Source organism: Prionailurus viverrinus, chromosome B1, assembly GCF_022837055.1.
Source record: "Prionailurus viverrinus isolate Anna chromosome B1, UM_Priviv_1.0, whole genome shotgun sequence".
NCBI lineage: Eukaryota > Metazoa > Chordata > Mammalia > Carnivora > Felidae > Prionailurus > Prionailurus viverrinus.
The window spans coordinates 58,482,222-58,503,958 of NC_062564.1; the positions used below are offsets into that span (position 1 = coordinate 58,482,222).

General features: G+C 36.8%; 1 long non-coding RNA gene across 4 annotated transcripts in view; it reads right to left on the bottom strand.

Moving 5' to 3' along the window:
- The window catches only part of LOC125163386 (uncharacterized), a 125,900-nt gene that overhangs the window by 86,757 nt on the left and 17,406 nt on the right, over positions 1-21,737 (bottom strand). For 3 of the 4 annotated variants that reach the window (XR_007151435.1, XR_007151432.1, XR_007151433.1), the window contains exons 2-4: positions 12,962-13,040; positions 7,928-7,998; positions 7,745-7,823 (exon numbers count right to left, since the gene is read on the bottom strand). This is a non-coding gene — a long non-coding RNA (uncharacterized LOC125163386). The remainder of the gene's footprint in view (positions 1-7,744; positions 7,824-7,927; positions 7,999-12,961; positions 13,041-21,737) is intronic. The other variant, XR_007151434.1, reaches the window with a different exon arrangement.

The following is a 21,737-nucleotide window of genomic DNA, read 5'->3' on the forward strand; positions in this document are numbered from 1 at the left end:
ACACCTAGAAAACTTATCTGAGGATTAACACAACAATATACACAATCTAAACAACAGAATTCAGCAGAAAGAGAAAAAAATCTATTTTTTTTCAATTTTTGTTAAAAATATTTTTTAATTCTTTTCTACTATATTTTTTAATTTGTGTAAATTTTACGAAATTTTATTTTACTTCCATCATTTCATTTTAGTCTACATCAGTGTATTATTTTTTCCACTTTTCAAATTATTTCCTTTTTTTTCTTTATTTCCCCTTTTTCTCTAATCTATCAAGAGCCTTTCAACACCCAGACCAAACATACCTAGGATCTAGCACCATTTACTCTATTTTGTGTGTGTGTGTGTGTGTGTTTGTTTTAAACTTTTTAATTTTAACATATTTTTTAATTTTAATTTTTTTCTTTTACTTTTAATTTTTTATTACCTCTTTAATTCCTTTTCTTCCTTCAAAATTATGAAACAAAGGAATTCACCCTAAAAGAAAGAGCAGGAGGAAATGACAACCAGGGACTTAACCAACACGGATACAAGAAAGATGTCTGAACCAGAATTTAGAATCACGATAAGTAGTATATTAGCTGGAGTCAAATATAGATTAGAATCCCTTACTTTGGAGATAAAAGAAGCAAGAGTTAGTCAGGATAAAATAAAAAATGCTATAACTGGATGCAATCTCAAATGGATGCCACAGTGGCAAGGATGGATGAGCAAGAACAGAGAATCAGAAATATAGAGAACAAACCTATGGAGAATAATGAAGCAGAAAAAAAGAGGGAGATTAAAGCAAAAGAGCATGATTTAAGAATTACAGAAATCAGTGACTCATTAAAAAGGAATAACATCAGAATCATAGGGGTCCCAAAAGAGGAAGAGAGAGAAATAGGGATAGAAGGGTTTTGTGAGCAAATCATAGCAGAAAACTTTCCTAACCTGGGGAAACACACAGACATCAAAATCCAGGAACCACAGAGGACTCCAGATTCAACAAAAACTGAACATCAACAAGGCATATCATGGTCAAATTCACAAAATACTCAGGCAAGGAGAGAATCAGGAAAGCACCAAGGGGGAAAAAAAGTCCCTAACATACAAGGGAAGACAGATCAGGTTTGAGGCAGACCTATCCACAGATTCTTGGCAGGTCAGAAAGGAGTGGCAGGATATATTCAAGGTGCATAATCAGAAGAATATGCAGCCAAGAATTCTTTATCCACAAGGCTGGATTGCTTCAAATTAGGAGAGATAAAAAGTTTCCCAGACAAACAAAAATTAAAGGAGTTTGTGACCACTAAACCAGAGAAAGATGAAAAAAAACAAAAACAAATAAATAAAGACCAAAAGCAACAAACACTAGGAAGGACCAGAGAACACCACCAGAAATTTCAACTCTACAAGCAACATAATGGTGAATAAATTTATACCTTTCAGTACTCACTCTAAATGTCAATGGACTAAATGCTTCAATCAAAAGACACAGGGTAACAGAATGGATGAGAAAACAAGACCCATCTAAATGCTGTTTACAAGAGACCCACTTTAGATGTAAAGACACCTTCAGGTTGAAAATAAGGGGATGGAGAACCATCTACCATGCTAATGGTCAACAAAAGAAAGCCAGAGTAGCCACACTTATATCAGACAATCTAGACTTTAAAATAAAGACTGTATCAAGAGATGCAGAAGGGCATTATATCATAATCAAGAGGTCTATCCACCAAGAAGACCTAAAAATTGTAAACATTTATGCACCAAATGTGGAGCACCCAAATATATAAATCAATTAATCACAAACGTAAAGAAACTCACTGATAGTAATACCATAATAGTAGGAGACTTCAACACCCCACTCACAGTAATGGACAGATCATCTAATCAAAAAATCAACAAGGAAACAATGGCTTTGAATGACACACTGGACCAGAAGGACTTAACAGATATATTCAGAACATTTCATCCTAAAGCAGCAGAATATACATTCCTCTCCACTGCACATGGAACGTTCTCCAGAATAGACCACATACTGGGACACAAATCAGCCCTCAGCAAGTGCAAAAAGATTGAGATCATACCGCGCATATTTTCAGACCACAACACTATGAAACTCGAAATGAACCACAAGAAAAAAATTGGAAAGATAACAAATACCTGGAGACTAAAGTCCATCCTACTAAAGAATGAATGGGCTAACCAAGAAGTTAAACAGGAAATTAAAAAGTATATGGAAGCCAATGAAAATGGTAACACCACAACCCAAAACCTATGGGATGCAGCAAAGGCAGTCATAAGAGGAAAGTATATAGCAATCCGGGCCTTTCTAAAGAAGGAAGAAAGATCTCAGATACACAATCTAACCTTATGCCTTAAAGAGCCAGGAAAAGAACAGCAAGTAAAACCCAAAACCAGCAGAAAACAGGAAATAATAAAGATCAGAGCAGAAATTAATGCTATCAAAACCAAAAAAAAAAAAAAAAAAAACAGTAGAACAATAAAACCAGAAGCTGGTTCTTTGAAAGAATTAACAAAATTGATAAACCACTAGCCAGTTTGATCAAAAAGAAAAAGGAAAGGACCCAAATAAATAAAATCAAAAATGAAAGAGGAGACATCACAACCAACACAACAGAAATAAAAACAATAATAAGAATATTATGAGCAATTATATGCCAATAAAATGGGCAATCTGGAAGAAATTGACAAATTCCTAGAAACATATACACTACCAAAACTGAAACAGGAAGAAATAGAAAATTTGAACACACCCATTACCAATGAAGAAATCGAATTAGTAATCAAAAATCTGCCAAAAAACAAGAGTCCAGGGCCAAATGGCTTTCCAGGGGAATTCTACCAAACATTTAAGGAAGAGTGAACACCTATTCTCTTGAAGCTGTTCCAAAAAATAGAAATGGAAGGAAAACTTCCAAACTCTTTCTATGAAGCCAGCATTACCTTGATTCCAAAACCAGAGACCCCACTAAAAAGGAAAACTATAGACCAATTTCCCTGATGAACATGGATGCAAAAATCCTCAACAAGATATTATCCAACCAGCTCCAACAATACATTAAAAAATTATTCACCACAACCAAGTGGGATTTATACCTGGAATGCAAGTTTGGTTCAATATCTGCAAAACAATCAATGTGATTCATTACATCAATAAAAGAAAGGACAAGAACCATATGATCCTCTCAATAGATGCAGAGAAAGCATTTGACAAAATAAAACATTCTTTCTTGATAAAAACCGTCAAGAAAGTGGGGAAAGAAGGATCATACCTCGAGATCAGAAAAGCCATATATGAAAGACCCAATGCTAATATCATCTTCAATGGAGAAAAACTGAGAACTTTGCCCCTAAGGTCAGGAACAAGACAGGGATGTCCACTCTCACCACCGTTATTCAACATAGTATTGGAAGTCTTAGCCTCTGCAATCAGACAACACAAAGAAATAAAAGGCATCTAAATCAGCCAGGAGGAGGTCAAACTTTCACTCTTTGAAAATGACATGATATTCTACATGGAAAACCCAAAAGATTCCACCAAAAAACTGCTAGAATTGATTCATGAATTCAGCAAAGTTGCAGGATATAAAATCAATGCACAGAAGTCGGTTGCATTCCTATACACCAATAATGAAGCAACAGAAAGGGAAATCAAGGAATCAATCCCATTTACAATTGCACCAAAAACCATAAAATACCTAGGAATAAATCTAACCAAAGAAGTGAAAAATCTATACACTGAAAACTATAGAAAGCTTATGAAAGAAATTGAAGAAGACATAAAAAAATGGAAAAAGATTCCATGCTCCTGGATAAGAAGAACAAATGTTAAAATATCAATGCTACCCAAAGCAATCTACATGTTCAATGCAATCCCTATCAAAGTAACACCAGCATTCTTCACAGAGCTAGAACAAACAATCCTAAAATTTGTATGGAACCAGAAAAGACCCCGAATAGCCAAAGCAATCTTGAAAAAGAAAACCAAAGCAGAAGGCATCACAATCCCAGACTTCAAGCTATACTACAAAGCTGTCATCATCAAGACAGTATGGTACTGGCACAAGAACAGACACTCAGATCGATGGAACAGAATAGAGAACCCAGAAATGGACCCACAAACATATGGCCAACTAATCTTTGACAAAGCAGGAAAGAATATCCAATGGAATAAAGACAGTCTCTTCAGCAAGTGGTTCTGGGAAAACTGAACAGTGTCATGCAGAAGAATGAACCTGGACCACTTTCTTACACCATTCACAAAAATAAACTCAAAATGGATGAAAGACCTAAATGTAAGACAGGAAACCATCAAAATCCTCGAGGAGAAAGCAGGCAAAAACCTCTTTGATCTTGGCCGCAACAACTTCTTACTCAACACGTCTCGGGAGGCAAGGGAAACAAAAGCAAAAATGAACTACTGGAACCTCATCAAAATAAAAAGCTTCTGCACAGTGAAGGAAACAATCAGCAAAACTAAAAGGTAACTGACAGAATGGGAGGAGATATTTGCAAATACATAGATAAAAGGTTAGTATCTAAAATCTATAAAGAACTAACTTATCAACACCCAAAAAAACAATCCAGTGAAGAAATGGGCAAAAGACATGAATAGACACTTACCCAAGGAAGACATCCAGATGGCCAACCGGCACATGAAAAAATGCTCAACATCACTCATCATCATCAGGGAAATACAAATCAAACTCACAATGGGATACTACCTCACACCTGTCAGAATGGCTAACATTTACAACTCAGGCAACAACAGATGTTGCTGAGGATGCAGAGAAAGAGGATCTCTTTTTCACTGCTGGTGGGAATGCAAGCTGGTGCAGCCACTCTGGAAAACAGTATGGAGGTTCTTCAAATAATTAAAAATATAAGTACCCTATGATCCAGCAATTGAACTACTAGGCATTTATCCAAGGGATACAGGTATGCTGTTTTGAAGGGGCACATGCATCCCACTGTTTATAGCAGCACTATCAACAATAGCCAAAGTATGGAAAGAGCCCAAATGTCCATCAATGGATGAATGGATAAGAAGATGTGGTATATATATACAATGGAGTATTACTCAACAATCAAAAAGAATGATCTTGCCATTTGCAACTACGTGGATGGAACTGGAGGGTTCTATGCTAAGCGAAATTAGTCAGAGAAAGACAAATATCATATGACTTCACTCATATGAGGACTTTAAGACACAGAACAGATGGACATAAGGGAAGGGAAGCAAAAATAATACAAAAACAGGGAGGGGGACAAAACATAAGAGACTCAAATATGGAGAACATACAGAGGATTACTGGAGGGGTTGTAGGGGAGGGGATGGGCTAAATGGGTAACAGGCTTTAAGGAATCTGCTCCTGAAATCATTGTTGCACTATATGCTAACTAATTTGGATATAAATTAAAAAAATAAAAATAAATAAAAATTAAAAATAAACAAAAGAACTGTTTTTGCTGCATTTTGTGAGTTTTACTAATTCTGTTTCCAGTTTCATTTGTCTCAAGATTTTTTTTTAATTTTTTTGATATCTTCTTTGACTCATCAATTGTTCTATAGTATATTGATCACATATTATGAATTTCCATGTATTTTTAAATTTGCCAGTTCTCCTCCTGTTGTTGATTTCTAGTTTCATACCATTGTGGTCAGAAACAATACTTGATATAATTTCCCTCTTCCTGAATTTGTTACTTCTTTACCAGCTTAACATGAGGTCTATCCTAGAAAATGTTCCATGTGCACTTGAGAACAATGTGCATTCTGGTTGTATTGGATGGAAATATTCTGTATGTATCTGTTATGTCCATTTGGTCTTCAGTGTTTTTCATTTCTACGGTTTTCTTATTGAATCTCACTAGATGATCTATGCATTGTTAAGAATGGGTTATTAAAGTCCCCAACTCCTATTGTATTGCTGTTTTTTTCTCCTTTTTGTACTATTAGTATTTGCTTTATATATTTAGATGCTGTGCTCATTATATAATGACCTTCACTGTTTCTTGGGCCATTTTTAGCTTAAAGTCTATTTTGTCTGATATAAGTATGGTTACCCATGATCTCTTCTGTTTTCCATTTGCTTGAAATATCTTTCTCCATTCCTTCACTCTCAAACTATGTGTGTCCTTAAAAGTGAGTCTTTTGAGGTCAGCATATCATTGAATCCTTTTTTTTTAATCCATTCCATGTCTCTTTATTGGAGAAAATAATCCATTTATATTTAAAGTAATTATTGTAAATAAGTAAGGACTTACTTAGTGCCATATAGCTCATTTTCTGTTTGTAGACACTTTGATTTAAAGTAATTATTGTAAATAAGTAAGGACTTACTTAGTGCCATATAGCTCATTTTCTGTTTGTAGACACTTTGTTTCTTCTTTCCTCTCCTATCTTCCTTTGTGATTTGATGACTTCTTGTGGTGGTATGAATCCCTTATCATAATATTTTGTGTATGTACTGTAGGTTTTTCCTTTGTGGTACCATGAGGCTTACATAAATTATCTTTTAGTTATAATATGCTATTTTAGGCTGATAACAACTTAACTTCAATAGCAAAGAAAAATTTATACTTTTACTTCTTTCCCACTCACATTTTAGGTTATTGATGTTACATTGCACATCTTTTTATATTGTGCATCCATAAAAAATTATTGTCATTATGGTTACTTTTAATACATTTGTTTTTAACATTTAAACTGGAGTTGTAAGTGAATTATGCACCATTACAATATTAGAAAATTTGACTTTGATTATATTTTCACTATTACCAGTGAGTTTTACAAATTCATACATTTTTTCTATGTTAATTAATTTCTTTTTATTTCCACCTGAAGAACACCCTTTAGCACTTCTTTTAAGATAGGCCTATCTGTGATGAATTTCCTCAGCTTTTGTTTGTTCAGGAAAGCCTTTATTTCTCCTTTTTTTCTGAAGGACAGCTTTGTTGGGTATAGTAAGTTTCTGTCTTTACCAGAGCCCAAAGGCTATTTTTGTGCTTCTCCTGTGAACTCCAAACTGCACTGAAATTAAGTACTGAGATCTCCAATATATGTACTTTATCTGGCATATTTTGGTCACAAGGCAGGGCTGTCCATGCTAACTCAAGGAATTGTTCTGAGGTAGTTGCCATTTAAGGATAGCCATTTTTCAAGTTCCTATGTGTGCGATCTCACAATTATTCCCAAATGAGGCATGAGCTGGCACCAAAGCCCAATTAGTCTGAGTAGCAATTGGGATTTACTCTTACTTGTTAATGAGAAAAGGTTAAAGTGTCCATTATGAACTTTGGTAAGAATGCCTTGATACATTCCCATCCATCATCCCACCCAAGAAACCTAATGTTGATTGTAGAATCTGTGATTTTATCTGGGTTCATGACCGTTGGTTGCTCATCAAAGTTGGAAATTGATCATTAATAGAGGTTTCATCTCTATCCACTCATCTATCTACTCAAAGCCCATCATCATATCAATATGTCATATTAAATAAGACTTGATGGTAGCCTCTCAGATTGATATTTTTGTAGAAGTTTATATATTGGGAATTTTTCATTTGCCTAGAGAAACAGTAAATAACATGATAAGAAAACTCCACCAGAGTGGTTAAGCCCATGATCTCTGAATCAGACTGTCTGGGTTCAAATTTTAGCTCTGCTACATACATTCATATGAGCTTCTATATCTCAATTTCCCAATTTATAAAATGAAGTTAATAATAGTACCTACCTCACATAGTTCAGCTTTGAACCTTAATTTTTAACTAACTGGATCTCAATATTTCCTCATGTAAAAACAAGTTCCTATCCTAAAAATAAAACTCCCAATTAAAAGGAGAAGCAGCATAGATACATGTTCACAAAAATGCATTTTACAGTTGCCAACTCCAAGAAACATTATTCTGATTCTTACCTTTTGGGTTTTAATCCATTTCTTGTGAAGTTACTTGTGTGACAGACTCATCTTGTTTACATTGCTTCTTCCTAAGATTGAAGATACAAAACCTAACTCACTGAATAAGTTGAGGCTTCTATTAATTCCAGTAATCCAATGAAGCTAATTTACAATTTTATAATTTTTCTGACCCCAAACAGCCATACTATCTGAATTTTACTAAAGATGGTGATCACTGGCCATCTCACCCCAACTTTTTATTTTTAACTTGTTTGTAGTATCACAATGCTGCCACCATTTGACCCACTCTTTTTTACTCCTTAGTAATAATCTAGTCACAAGGGGTGATGAGCATGGAAAAAAAAATGTCATTGCCATTGAAAAGTCATGGGTACATGATTCTCTACCAAGTGCTCTGCACCTTCATTCAGTATTTCTCTGCTCAAGTAGTCTTTTATTGGGCCAGTCCCAGTTTCGGCTCCTTTTGTTTTGATTGAGCATTAATTCCGCTATTAAAAATTGCACCCTTTGTGGAATGTCTTTTCCTCCCTTGAGGGCCATGAATATAGACCTGTAATCAAGGTTTGGGACCAAAGCTACTCCAATCAGACTTATCCCAGGTCTTTGCATCTTTATGGAAGTGATCTAAGAACAAAAATATCAAAATTTATTTATTCCAGTGGTGGTTCCTGGACAAGACCATAAATAGTTTTGCCCCTGAAGCCAACCTGTCTCAGACTTATTCTTCAGCATTTCTGCATATACTTTTAAGAAATTTTTTTTGCTTTAAGCTAATATTAATCTCTGCACCTTGAAACAAAAGGATCCCACCTATTAGCATTTGTACCTGCTCATGGCCCCACAGTTAAAAATCAAAATCCCTTTTGATGATGTGGGTTTTTTCCCCTATGGGTTTCCGAAAATGAAAGCAACCACCCCAATTATTCTCTGCTTATAAGAAATTTACTATTTTTCATTAAAAAGGCATTTTACGTGAAAGGTTTATGATAGACATCTGAAAACGTGCTGGTTATTTTCCATTTGCCTTTCCAGATTCACCCTCCCCTTGCTTCCCTACTCTCTCTGCCTGAGGCCACAGAGGCTCATCTGTTTGGAGTCATCAACAGGCTCCCTTGCACTGTTGTTTCCAGTTGGACTCAGTCAATGGAGAACCCCCAGGAAAAAAAAAATCAAGGAAAGAAGAGAGTGAGGTTGGTGTGTTAGTCCTTGGGCTCCCTCCCTGCAGATTGGCCCTGGGCTGGCTGCCTGGCTCCTCTACCCCATGTTGCAGCCCTGCCAGGCAGCCCTTTCCATACAACCCCTTTTCCTCACCTCTGTAGGCTTAGGAGTGGTGTAGCACCACAGTGCTGAATTATCTCAGTGGCTCCTCCACATGAAACTATACCTCTATAAATACAGTTGATATCTCAGTGTTTCATCTACTTCCTGACAGAATCCCACCTATTACAGCAAACTGGCATTGTCTTTCACCCGTAAGAATATCCTCTTTTAGTCATTGCCACATAGTTGTCAATACCCTATGACCAGATTCAAGAAACAAAAAACAGAGGTTTGTGATCTGATGAAGTGATCCAGGCAATTGCCATAGTTTCCTCACTTAGCTCAGTTTTCTAATCTCTGCAGGACTGAAGCCCATGATAGGCGCTGGTCACTTTTTATCTAATTCATCACAAATTTATGATAAAATTCTCTCTTTCTTGCTGCAAGGGATATAAAGATGAAATAGTAAAGTCGGCTCTTATCATGACTTTAGGCGGCAGGGAAAATTTAGCATTGGCTACTGCTATTTGCAAAACTGAGTCATGCTAGATAGGAAGTTGACATTATGAACACAAAAACAGTTTGTGGAACAGTCCATTCCAGTTTTTTATCTAATGATCATATATTTCCCTTACATCTCAGGCCATGAACCTGAGCAATTTCCCCTGTTACAAAAGTTGGGTGGATGTGTCAACTTAGTCACTAGGGCAGCTGCCCAGTTCTCGGGATGTGTCAAGCATCAGAAAAAGGATACACTGGTCATTTGCATTTAGTTGTAGGCATATGGTTTTACTCCCACATATATACTCTCTCTCCCAGAAGTTATCAAAAATCAAAATAAGTGGACTTGCAGCCCAAACAGTAAAGATGCAATTTCTTTAGAGACTGAAGCAGACCATGGCTAGGCTTTCTATAGCACAAAGGTTTAATATCTGTCGCATGGTGAGGAATTGCCTTCTATGGTAATAAGATGAATCTTTTCGTAAGGGGTGATGTGGCCCTGCAGCAAAACTGTACCTCTGGGCTCCTCTGCATAGTCTACATCGACCTTTGATTTCTGAGGGCCTCACCTTATGTTATATATATCTGATATATATCCTTTATATTGTTGGCCCTTTCTATACTAAATCAAAATGAGAGACCCCTTGCACTGAGTAAATCATTTGTCTGGTTTTCAAATCTAGACCAGATTTTTTTTGGCCTGGCCTAACTCAGTAACTAAAGTGGACTGAGAATGAAGCCAACAGGTTCTCATATGAAAGAGACTTAGATTCTAATTCCAACTCTGTTATTTACAAGCTGTGTGTTTCAGGTCAAAGAATTTCACTTTACTAAGCCTTAGTTTTCTCATCTGAGAGTATCTATATCATAAAATAACATATATTTAAAGCACTGAGCACAGTGCCTTGCATATTACAAGCACACCATAAATATCAGCAATTATTATTACATTATAATGCCCAGCAACAACTGTAAGCCCAAAGATCAGGCCTAAAGGAGTCATTTTCACATTATAGATGCAGTGGATAATAAGAAGTACCTTGAAAAAAATCCTTTTATACTTTTAACCTGTCCCAGAATAAGAATCATAAGATCAATTTTATATAGATTCTACCACAAAATTCCCCAGCAAGGCAACAAAATTCATCTTATGCACTAAAATTGAATATTTGTGCTGATTACATTGGACAAGTCAGATAATGGATTTCATTTAAAAAAAAAAGGGAAAAGCTAGAACCCAAATAAAAAGTCATCAACAGAGAATTTTACTTTACACAATAAAAAATTTAAACCTGTACTATCTGTAAAAGCATGGAAAGCTCGAGTAAAAGGGACTTAAATCTGTTTGTTAGACTTAGTCTCAGATGGGTAATTCATAATGTCACAGTTTGACCACACACTTAAAAAACAAAAACAAAAACAAAAACAAACAAAAAAACAACTAATGGTGCCAACTGTATTTTCCAAAGATTACCTCAACTGTATTTCCCATCATACATGCTCTTTTATGATGTGGATTTGTGCTCCTCCATCGGGAAGTATTTATTTCTCCACCCTGTTGAATCTAAACGTGTCCTGTGACTGCTCAGATCAAGTGAAATTGGGAGAAGTCACTCTGTGCCAGTTTCATACGTAACCATTAACTGACCTGGCAGATGCTATGCCTACAAAACCTAAGCCATATGGAATGGCCCTCCTTCCATGGCCCCAGTAGTTGCCTACAGTTGGCAACAACTACCAGCCACATCAGAGAGCTACCCTGGATATCCAGCACAGTCCCACTTCCAATGACTCCATCCCCAGTCTCCATAGACAACAACCCAAGAGATCAGTAAACCCAGGACTGTGTGAGAAAATCATACACGGCATTCAAAACCACTGCGATGTTGTTGTTGCTGTTGTTTAATGTTTATTTATTTTTGAAAGAGTACAAGGGGGGAGGGGCAGAGAAAGGGGGGCAGAGGATCTGAAGTGGGCTCTTTGCTGACAAGAGAGAGCCCAATGTGGGGCCTGAACCCATGAACCACAAGATCATGACCTGAGCCGAAGTCGGAGGCTCAACTGACTGAGCCAACCAGGTGCCCCCACTGTGTTTTGAGTTTGTATACTAAACAGCAACAAATGACCAGAGCAATTAGCCACATTTGACTTAAATACCTGTTTTTATCCCTCTATCTGGCTCCATCTTCCTTTCTGATAAGCAATAAACACTTGGGATTCCTTTCCTAGATACTTGGTCCAAATCATAGCTATTTATTTAAAAGTCCCAATTATCTGAATATCTTTTAGTCAATAATGCTTTCTACATTAACTAACATATCAGCAACTTGAAAAAATGTGATTTTATTAAAATTTTCCAACATCATTTGATTGAACAAACTAAGAAATCAACAACAGCAGACAAAACAACCTCTAGCTACATCAGTACAAGCAGAAACACAAGTAAATCAAACCAGAAGATTTATGGCAATTTTTTCTACGGCTAGAAATTCTTAAGAACTTTAGAAAAATCTCCGTGTTATAAGGTCTAGTCATAATAACATAAGCAAATATGATATCATTTTCTTAATGTATAATCCCTTAGGAGATATCTGAATAATATACTTCAAAGTAAGTACTACTTCACAGAAAGGCAAGTAAATGGTAGAATTTGTTTTTCTGTGAAAAGCAAAGATTCCTTTCAAATTTTCAATTCATATATTTAAATGCAAATGTAGGTATATAAATACATTCTAAAAGTCTTTTTTTTAACTATTTGTGTATGCCAGAAATAAAGCCATAGCAATTATGCTATTATGAAGATTAAAAGCAAAAATTCACTGAAGAATGATCAGTTAAAATATAAAATTTAAAATATTATATGAGGTATTTTTTAATTATTTATATGTACATGGAAAAAAATGGGAATTGTAACTTTACACAATGCACATAAGAAAAAAATCAAAACACTGATTTTCAGAAATAGATTTTATAACTATATAAGAATTTTGCTAGGGACACCTGCATGGCTCAGTCAGTCAAGCGACTGACTGTTGATTTTGGTTCAGGTCATGATCTCAGGGTTGTGAGATTGAGCCTGCTTAAGATTCTCTCCCTCTCTCTATGCTCCTCTCCCCTGCTGGTATGCACTCTCCCTCTCTCTCTAAAAGTAAAAAAAAAAAAAAAAAAAAAAAAAAAGGTTGAAATTAATAAATTAAAAAAAAAGAATTTTGCTAGAAACCTTGTTAACTCCATAGTTTTGATTATCATATGGGTTAATTCATGGCTCACCTTCATTGTTTTCATATGGTAACGTCATGCTTCTCTCTTTCAATATCAGTAAGAAGCTACTAACATTATCCACTGGTATCTAAAAGAGAAGTGCAAATTAGAACTACAAGGAGATAGCCTTTTTCACACATTATATTGGTAAACTTCCATAAGTTTAGCAATGTACCTCGCTGGCAAAGCTGTGGGGAAAAAGCATGTTCATAACTTTGTTGGTAGTAATACAAACTAGCACCACCTCTGTGGAGGGAAATTTAGGAATGTCTAGCAGACTTACTTAGGCATTTGTCTTTGCACCAACAATTCTATTTCTAGTAATCTATCCCAGACATAAGTTAGCAAAAATATAAAATGATTTAAACATGAGGTTAATTGATATAGTATTTCTTGTATTAGCAAAAGAATAAAAATAATCCAATTGTCTACCAACAGGAGAACTGGTTGCATAAACTATGAGACATCCATATAACTGAAGCCATGCAGCTGTAAAACAGAATGAATAAAAGCTACATATGTGGACACAGAAGAGTCTTTGTTACATATTTTAGTGTAAAAAAGCAAGATGCAGAAAAGCACATATAGGATAATGCCTTTTTAAAAATTAAGGCAAAAATGTGAATACAAATATAAAATATTTACAAAATTAACATAGAACCATAAACCACTTATAAACAATATAGGGGTGCTTGGGTGGATCAGTCAGTTAAGCATTGGACTCTTACTTTTGGGTCAGGTCATGATCCCAGGATCATGCAATCGAGCCCCACATCAGGCTCCATACTGAGCGTGGAGCCTGCTTAAGATTCTCTCTCTCCCTCTGTCTCTGCACTTCCCCCGACTTGCTCACAAAATCTCTCTATATCCCTCTAAAATAAAATAAATAAAATAAAAGAAACAATTTAAACATTAACCTACAAAGAGAAAGAGAAAATAGGGAGGAGGAGATAGAGATAGATGTGAGATTTCTCTGACCATTCCATATTTATAGTTTTGACTTCAAAGTCATATAGAGGCTTTATATACTTAAAAAAAAAAAACTTAAAGAGAATCCCTAAAATTTGAATACAGAAATGACTATACCTAATTAATATCAAGTTAGTGGCCTAATTTTTAGTATTTTGATTGTACAACTTCCTAGAATATTCTAAGGGCAAATAAAACTGCAAAGACATCTTAAACTACATTCAATAGCCTTCTTGGAACGATTTTATATCTAATAGGATAAAGCAAATGAGTAATTATACTAATACTATTAGTATCCAAACTTGTCCATGTAAAAAGATAAGTTACAAGTATAAAATCAAAGAATTTAAGTAAAAGCCAGATAGTAGTAAATTAGACATAGAAATACCAATAGGAATTCATAACTATTTCCAAAATATGTATTTCCAATAACCAAATATCGTTGGTGATTTTTTAAATTCCTGATATGTACCTGTATTATCTAAATTTCCTTCAAAAAGTATATATATTCAATAATAAACCATGAAGAATATTATTTGCTGAAAACAAAATTCCAATTCTGTACTCTGTACTCTGAACAAGCCTGGAAGCAATGACAACAGAGTGGCAACAAGCACAACAAGTTCCCAAATTCTAGTCTCTTAATACTATTTCTCTCAAAGAAATTACCCATTCCAGCTCTGGGTAAGGGATATTCAAGATGACCATAGGCCCTCTATAGTATCAGAAAGCAACAGATGTTTTCAAAATAGGGCCATGTCAAAAGGTCACAGGAGATATCTGGAAAGACTTCCCACTGGGCAAATAAAGCAAAATGAGAACATCAAGAATGGTGACTACAATTTGATTAAAAGCATTATATATGTAAAGATTTTATTGGTTTCCTATTACTGCTGAGTAATGACAAATTACCATAAATTCTGTGACTTAAAACAACACAAATTTATTATCTTACAGGTTAATCCTAAAATCAAGATGTCAGCAATGTTATGTGCCTTCTGGTGGCTGTAAGGGATAATCCATTTCTTTGCCTTTTGCAGCTATGGGAAGCTGCCTGTGTTCTTTGGCTCATTTCCTTCCTCCATCTTTAAAGGCAGGACTGTGGTATCTCCATATTTCTCTGTCTCTGACCCCTGCTTCCACCATCACATCTCCCTCTCTGCCTCTAATACTTCAGCCTCCCTCCTATATGGATCATTGTGACTACACTGTGCTCATCCAGATAACCCAGAATAGTCTTCCCACCTTAAGATTCTTAATTTAGTCACATCGGCAAAATCCCCTTTGCCATATAAGGTTACATTGTCACAGGTTCTGGGGATTAGGACATGGACATCTTTATGGGGCTATTATTCTGTCCACAATAATGATACTCAACACAAAGAGAAGGAGGAAAAACCCTCACTGAGACATCAACTCCTTCCTCTGAAAACTGACCGTTAAAGGAAAAGAATAGGAGTGCCTGGGTGATTCAGCCAGTTAAGCGTCCAACTTCTGCTCAGGTCATGACCTCATGGTTCACGGGTTTGAACCCTGCATCGGGCTCTGTGCTGACAGCTCAAAGCCTGGAGCCTGCTTTGGATTCTGTGTCTCCCTCTCTCACTGCCCCTCCCCTGCTCATGCTCTGTCTCTCTCTGCCTCAAAAATAAAAATAAACATTAAAAAATTACAAAATAAAAAATAAAGGGAAAGAATAAATTATCATTTTTGCAACTATTTCAGAGTAACCAAATATCTCTAGTTGATGAAGTAACTTCTTCATTACAGAATAATTCCATCTAATAAATGGAAAGAAATGATAGAATTAGAAAAATCACCATTTTGCAACCTCTAATGTAATCCTTATTTCAGACAATAGACAAAAATGGATGAAATCATTAGTTGGAAGATTGATGGGAATTTCACAGTGGTGAGAATACAGTTATCACCAGCTGAACCTATTGACTAGAGAGTCACTAAAATCAAGACAATTGGACATCATGTGCCTGATGCAAAGCCATGTGTGGTGTTAATACCAAAGAAATGGAAACCTAAGTGTAATCAAATGTTTAGAACTAATTTCCAGTCAGCAGGAAATATTAAAAAGAACAAATTAAACTACATTATGAATAAGAGATAAATTCAAAATGTGGGGTTTGCTGCAGTACAAACTGACTGACTTTTTTAAACAAGCCAGCAATGTGAAAAAGAAAGAAGAAAAGGAAAGGTGAGATGTTCCATCCAGAAGAGATATAACAGACAACAATCAAGGGCAATGTACAAAATCTGTTTCGATGGTATAAAAAGGCTGTCCTATAACTGGGGGATACGATAATTGGAAAAACTTGAATATAGACTGGGTATTAGATACTATCAAGTAATAATAATTTTGAATGTGTGATAATTAATGGTCACAAGTCTAGCTAAAATAATATCTTGGTCCCTCTTTTTAGAGATGTGTAATAAAGAATGTATGGGTGAAATGACATTGACTCTGTTTTCAAATACTTTAGCAAAAGAAAATAATAAAGTCAAACTATACAAATCAACCTGGGAAAATTGTCCATGACATATTGTTAAATATAAAAAAAAATACAAGTTACTGGGGGAAGATTGTGGAGTAGGAGAATCCTAGGCTCACCTCATTCCATGGATACCCCTAGATAATACCCACATCAGTGTGGGGAAAAAAAAAACAGAAAATGACCTAATGACTGGCAGAATAGTTTCTCTACAGTTAGTCATAGAGCAGATGCCACATCAAGAATGATAGGAGGGGTAGAGACATGGTCAGGAACCAAACTGACCCAAAAGACTGATCTCAGAAGGGAGGGACACTGATGATATGCAGAAGAAAGAGAAGCAGACCCAACACCAGGTACCCCAGGCATGGGGGACCTGCACTGGGAAGACAAATCCCCATAATATTTGTCTTTGAAAACTAGAAGAACTTAACCTTGCAAGTTTTTCTTAAATCTGTGGGGCTTAACACTAGGAACTTTAAAAATCACCAGGCTCGGCTCTGGTAAAGCCACAAGGCACTAAGAAACTGAGGCTATGCCCTTAAAGAATAGCATAACAAACAACCTCACCAAGATACAGCATAGAAGCAGCAGTTTGAGAGGCACCTGGGGTATACAGGAGGGATATTTATTTAATGGTCTCAGAGCACATGCAGGAGGGGCAGGGGTCTTTGCAGGACTTCTTCAAGAACAAAGGAGTTGGCTGGTGCCATTTCTCTCTCCTCGCTTCCAGCCTAGATACCCAGACACCTGCAGGAACCAGCCCAAACACTTATCACTTAGCTTGCTAATAGCACACCCAACCCCATGTTCTCCCTGGCAGGAATCCATCCAAAGCCAGTGCCATAAGCATCTCATTGTGCAAGCAACCCCATCAGTGGCCAGCACCATTCTGAAGGGACTCCTACCCTGGAGAGAGGGGCAGATAACCACAAACACCAGTTTGACTACAGCCCCAGTAATGGGCTGGGGGAAGATATCTGATATGACTGCTGGCTCTGCTCACCAACAAAAACCTCACAGGGGGCAACACAAAAAGACAGCATAGTAGCTCAGGGTCACTGCAACCCCAACAGACAGACTGGGAGTAGACATCTTATCTAACTGCAAGCTCCACCAACCAACTAGAGCCTTTCAGAGGACAACACTGGGAGAGCACCCTGTACTTCAGTGCAATACAGTTCTGGCAAACAATCTGAGAACAGGCATCTGGTCTGACCTGACTCAAGCCCAAAGTGGCCCCAGACTGCCCACTTACTAGCACAGGGACCAAACCCTGTTCACAACAGGCAAAGAAGGTCATAACAGATGACTGGACTGAAGGCAAAGATGGCTCAACCATAACAGTAGGGTGCATGCAACACTGTTAAAAGACATCCCTGAAGCACCTGGTTCTAGTGCACAGGGGTCACTGCACTGAAGGGCACTAGAGGATCTCTTCTTCATAAGGCCGCTACTTTAGAGATTAGGAGACATAACTGACTCTTCTCACACACAGAAACAAAAAAAACACAGAGAGTTAGACAAAATGAGGAAACAGAGGAATATGTAACAAATGAAAGAACAAGACAAAAATCACAACAAAATTGCTAAACAAAATGCAGATAAGTAGTATGTTAGAAAGAGAATTCAAAATAATGGTCATAAAGATGCTCCCTGGACTTGAGAAAAAAGTGTTGGATGTGAGTGAGACCCTTAACAAAGAAATAGAAAATATTAAAAAGAGCCAATGAGAGATGAAGAAACTAAAAATTGAAATTAAAAATACATCAGATGGAATAAATAGAACACTAGAGGAAGCAGGCGAATGGATCTGAAAGAGTAATGGAAAGCAATTTGGTTGGAACAGGAAAAAGAAAAAAAAATAGAAAATGAGAATAGCATAAGGGAACTCAGCAACACAAGCAAGCATAACATTTGCTTTATAGGGATCCCAGAAGGAGAAGAGAGAGAAAAGGAGGCAGAAAATTTATTTAAAAAGTAATATCTGAAAATTTCCCAAATCTGAGGAAGGAAACAGAAATCCAGCTCTTGAAGGCACAGAGATCCCCCAACATTTCAACCCAACGAACTCCATATAAAGAGAAATAATTAAAGTGGCAAAAAGTAGTGCTAAAAAGAGAATTTTAAAAGCATAAAAAGAAAAGACAACAGTTATATACAAGGGAAACCCCATAAGGCTATCAGCTGATTTTTCAACAGAAACTTTGCAAGTCAGAAGGAAGTTGCATGATATATTCAAGGTTCTGGAAAAAGAAAATCTACAACTAGGAGTACTCTATCCAGCAAAGCTATCACTCAGAGTAGGAGAGATTGCATATCCCAGATGAACAAAAGGGAGGGACACTGATGATATGCAGAAGAAAGAGAAGCAGACCCAACACCAGGTACCCCAGGCATGGGGGACCTGCACTGGGAAGACAAATCCCCATAATATTTGTCTTTGAAAACTAGAAGAACTTAACCTTGCAAGTTTTTCTTGCAATTAAAGGAATTCTAAACCAGACATAGAAGAAATGTTAAAGGGGATTCTTTTTTTATTTTTTTAATGTTTACTTTTATTTTTGAGAGACAGAGTACAAGGAGGGGAGGAGAAGAGAGAGAGGGAGACACAGAATCAGACGCAGGCTCCAAGCTCTGAGCTGTCAGCATGGAGCCTGATGCGGGGCATGAACCCATGAACCATGAGATCATGACCTGAGCCGAAGTTGGACACTCAACCGACTGAGCCACCCAGGCGCCCCAAGGGGATTCTTTGAGTTGAAAGGAAAAACCATAATCCGGACCAAAAAAAATTAAGAAAGGAAAAAAATTCAGAGGTACATATAACCATAACAAAAAAAGTAGGTTAGAGGTGACTGGGTGGCTCCAACTCTTGATTTGGGCTCAGGTCATGATCTCACAGTTCATGAGATTGAGCCCGGCATCAGGCTTGGCACTGACAGCATGGAGCTTGCTTTGGATTCTCTCTCCTTCTCTCTCTGCCCCTCCCCCACTAACATGTGCACTCGCTGTCTCTCTTTAAAAATAAATAAATAAACTTAAAAAAAGACTTTCTCTAAAACATAGTAGTAGTAGATAAATCACTTACAAAACCAATACAGAGGTCAAAGTACAAAAGCAGTAAAATCAAGTATACCTATAAAAATCAGTCAAGCGAGTCACAAAACAAAAGGATGTAAAGTATAATGTCATATACCTAAAACATAAGGCGGGGGAGGGGAGTAAAAATTTAGGCCCTTAGAATGAATTCAAACTTAAGCGACCATCAACTTAACACAGACCATCAACTTAACATAAATATGCACAAGATTTAAAAAAAAATTTTTTAACGTTTTATTTATTTTTGAGACAGAGAGAGACAGAGCATGAACAGGGGAGGGGCAGAGAGAGAGGGAGACACAGAATCTGAAACAGGCTCCACGCTCTGAGCTGTCAGCACAGAGCCCGACGCGAGGCTCGAACTCAGGGATGGTGAGATCATGACCTGGACCGAAGTCAGACGCTTAACCGACCGAGCCACACAGGCGCCCCTATATGCACAAGATTTTATATATAAGCCTAATGGTAACCACAAATCAAAAACCTGTAATAGAGATACCAAAAATAAAGAGAAAAGAATCTAAGCACATCACTAAAGAAAGTCATCAAAACACAAGATAAGAGAGCAAGAGAAGAAATGAACAGTGAACTACAAAAACAACTGTAAAACAAGCAACAAAATGGCAATAAGTACATCCCTATCAATTATTTTGAATGTAAAGGGACTAAATGTCCCAATGAGAAGACATGGGGTGACTGAATGAATAAAAAAAGCAAGACCCATCTATATATGCTAGCTACATGACATTCACTTCAGACCCAAAGACACATGCAGATTGAAAGTGAAGGGATGGAAAAGCACTTATCATGCAAAAGGAAGTGAAAAGAAAGCCGAGGTAATAATACCTACATCAGACAAAATAAACTTTAAAACAAAGACTGTAACAAGAGACAAAGAAGGATACTACATAATCATAAAGGGAACAATCCAACAAAATACAACAATTGTAATTATTTATGTACTCAAGATGGGAGCACCCAAATACGTAAAGCAATGATTAACCAAAGAATAGAAGAAATTAATAATAATACAATACTATTAGGGGACTTTAACACCCCACTTACATCAATGGGGTGATCCAAACAAAATCAACAAGGAAACAGTGGCTTTGAATGACACATTAAACCAGATGGATCTACCATATATCCAGAACATTCCCTCCTAAAACATCAAAATACATATTCTTTTCAAGTGCACATGGAATATTCTCCAGATCACATGTTAGGCTACAAAACACGTCTCAACAAATTCAAAAAGGTTGAATCATAGCAAGCATCTTTTCTTTTTTTTTTTTTTTCAACTTTTATTTATTTTTGGGACAGAGAGAGACAGAGCATGAGCAGGGGAGGGGCAGAGAGAGAGGGAGACACAGAATCGGAAACAGGCTCCAGGCTCTGAGCCATCAGCCCAGAGCCTGATGCGGGGCTCAAACTCACAGACCGTGAGATCGTGACCTGGCTGAAGTCGGACGCTCAACCGACTGCGCCACCCAGGCGCCCCAGCAAGCATCTTTTCTGACCAGAATACTATGAAACTAGAATCAACCACAAGAAAAAATCTGGAAAGAGCATAAATACATGGAAGTTAAATAACATGATCCTAAACAATGAATGGTTCAACCAAGAAATCAAAGAGGAAATCAAAAAATACATGGAGAGAAATGAAAATGAAAACACAATGATCCAAAATCTTTGGGATGCAGCAAAAGCTATTTTAAGAGGGTAGATTATAGGAACAATGGCATACCCTAACAAGCAAGAAAAATCTCAAAGAAACAATCTAACCTTACACCTATAGGATCTAGAAAAATAAAAACAAAGCCCAAAACAAGTAGAAAATAGGAAATAATAAAGATTAGAGCAGAAATAAATAAAATACAGACAAAAAAAATAAAATAAAATAAAACAAATCAATGAAACCAGGAGCTGATTCTTTGAAAAGATAACAAAATTGATAAGCCTTTAGCAAGACTCACCAAAAAGAGAGAGGACTCGGGGCGCCTGGGTGGCTCAGTCGGTTGAGCATCCGACTTCGGCTCAGGTCATGATCTCGCGGTTTGTGAGTTCAAGCCCCACGTCAGGCTCTGTGCTGATGGCTCAGAGCCTGGAGCCTGTTTCAGATTCTGTGTCTCCCTCTCTCTCTGACCCTCCCCCGTTCATGCTCTGTCTCTGTCTCAAAAATAAATAAACGTTAAAAAAAAAAAAGAGAGAGG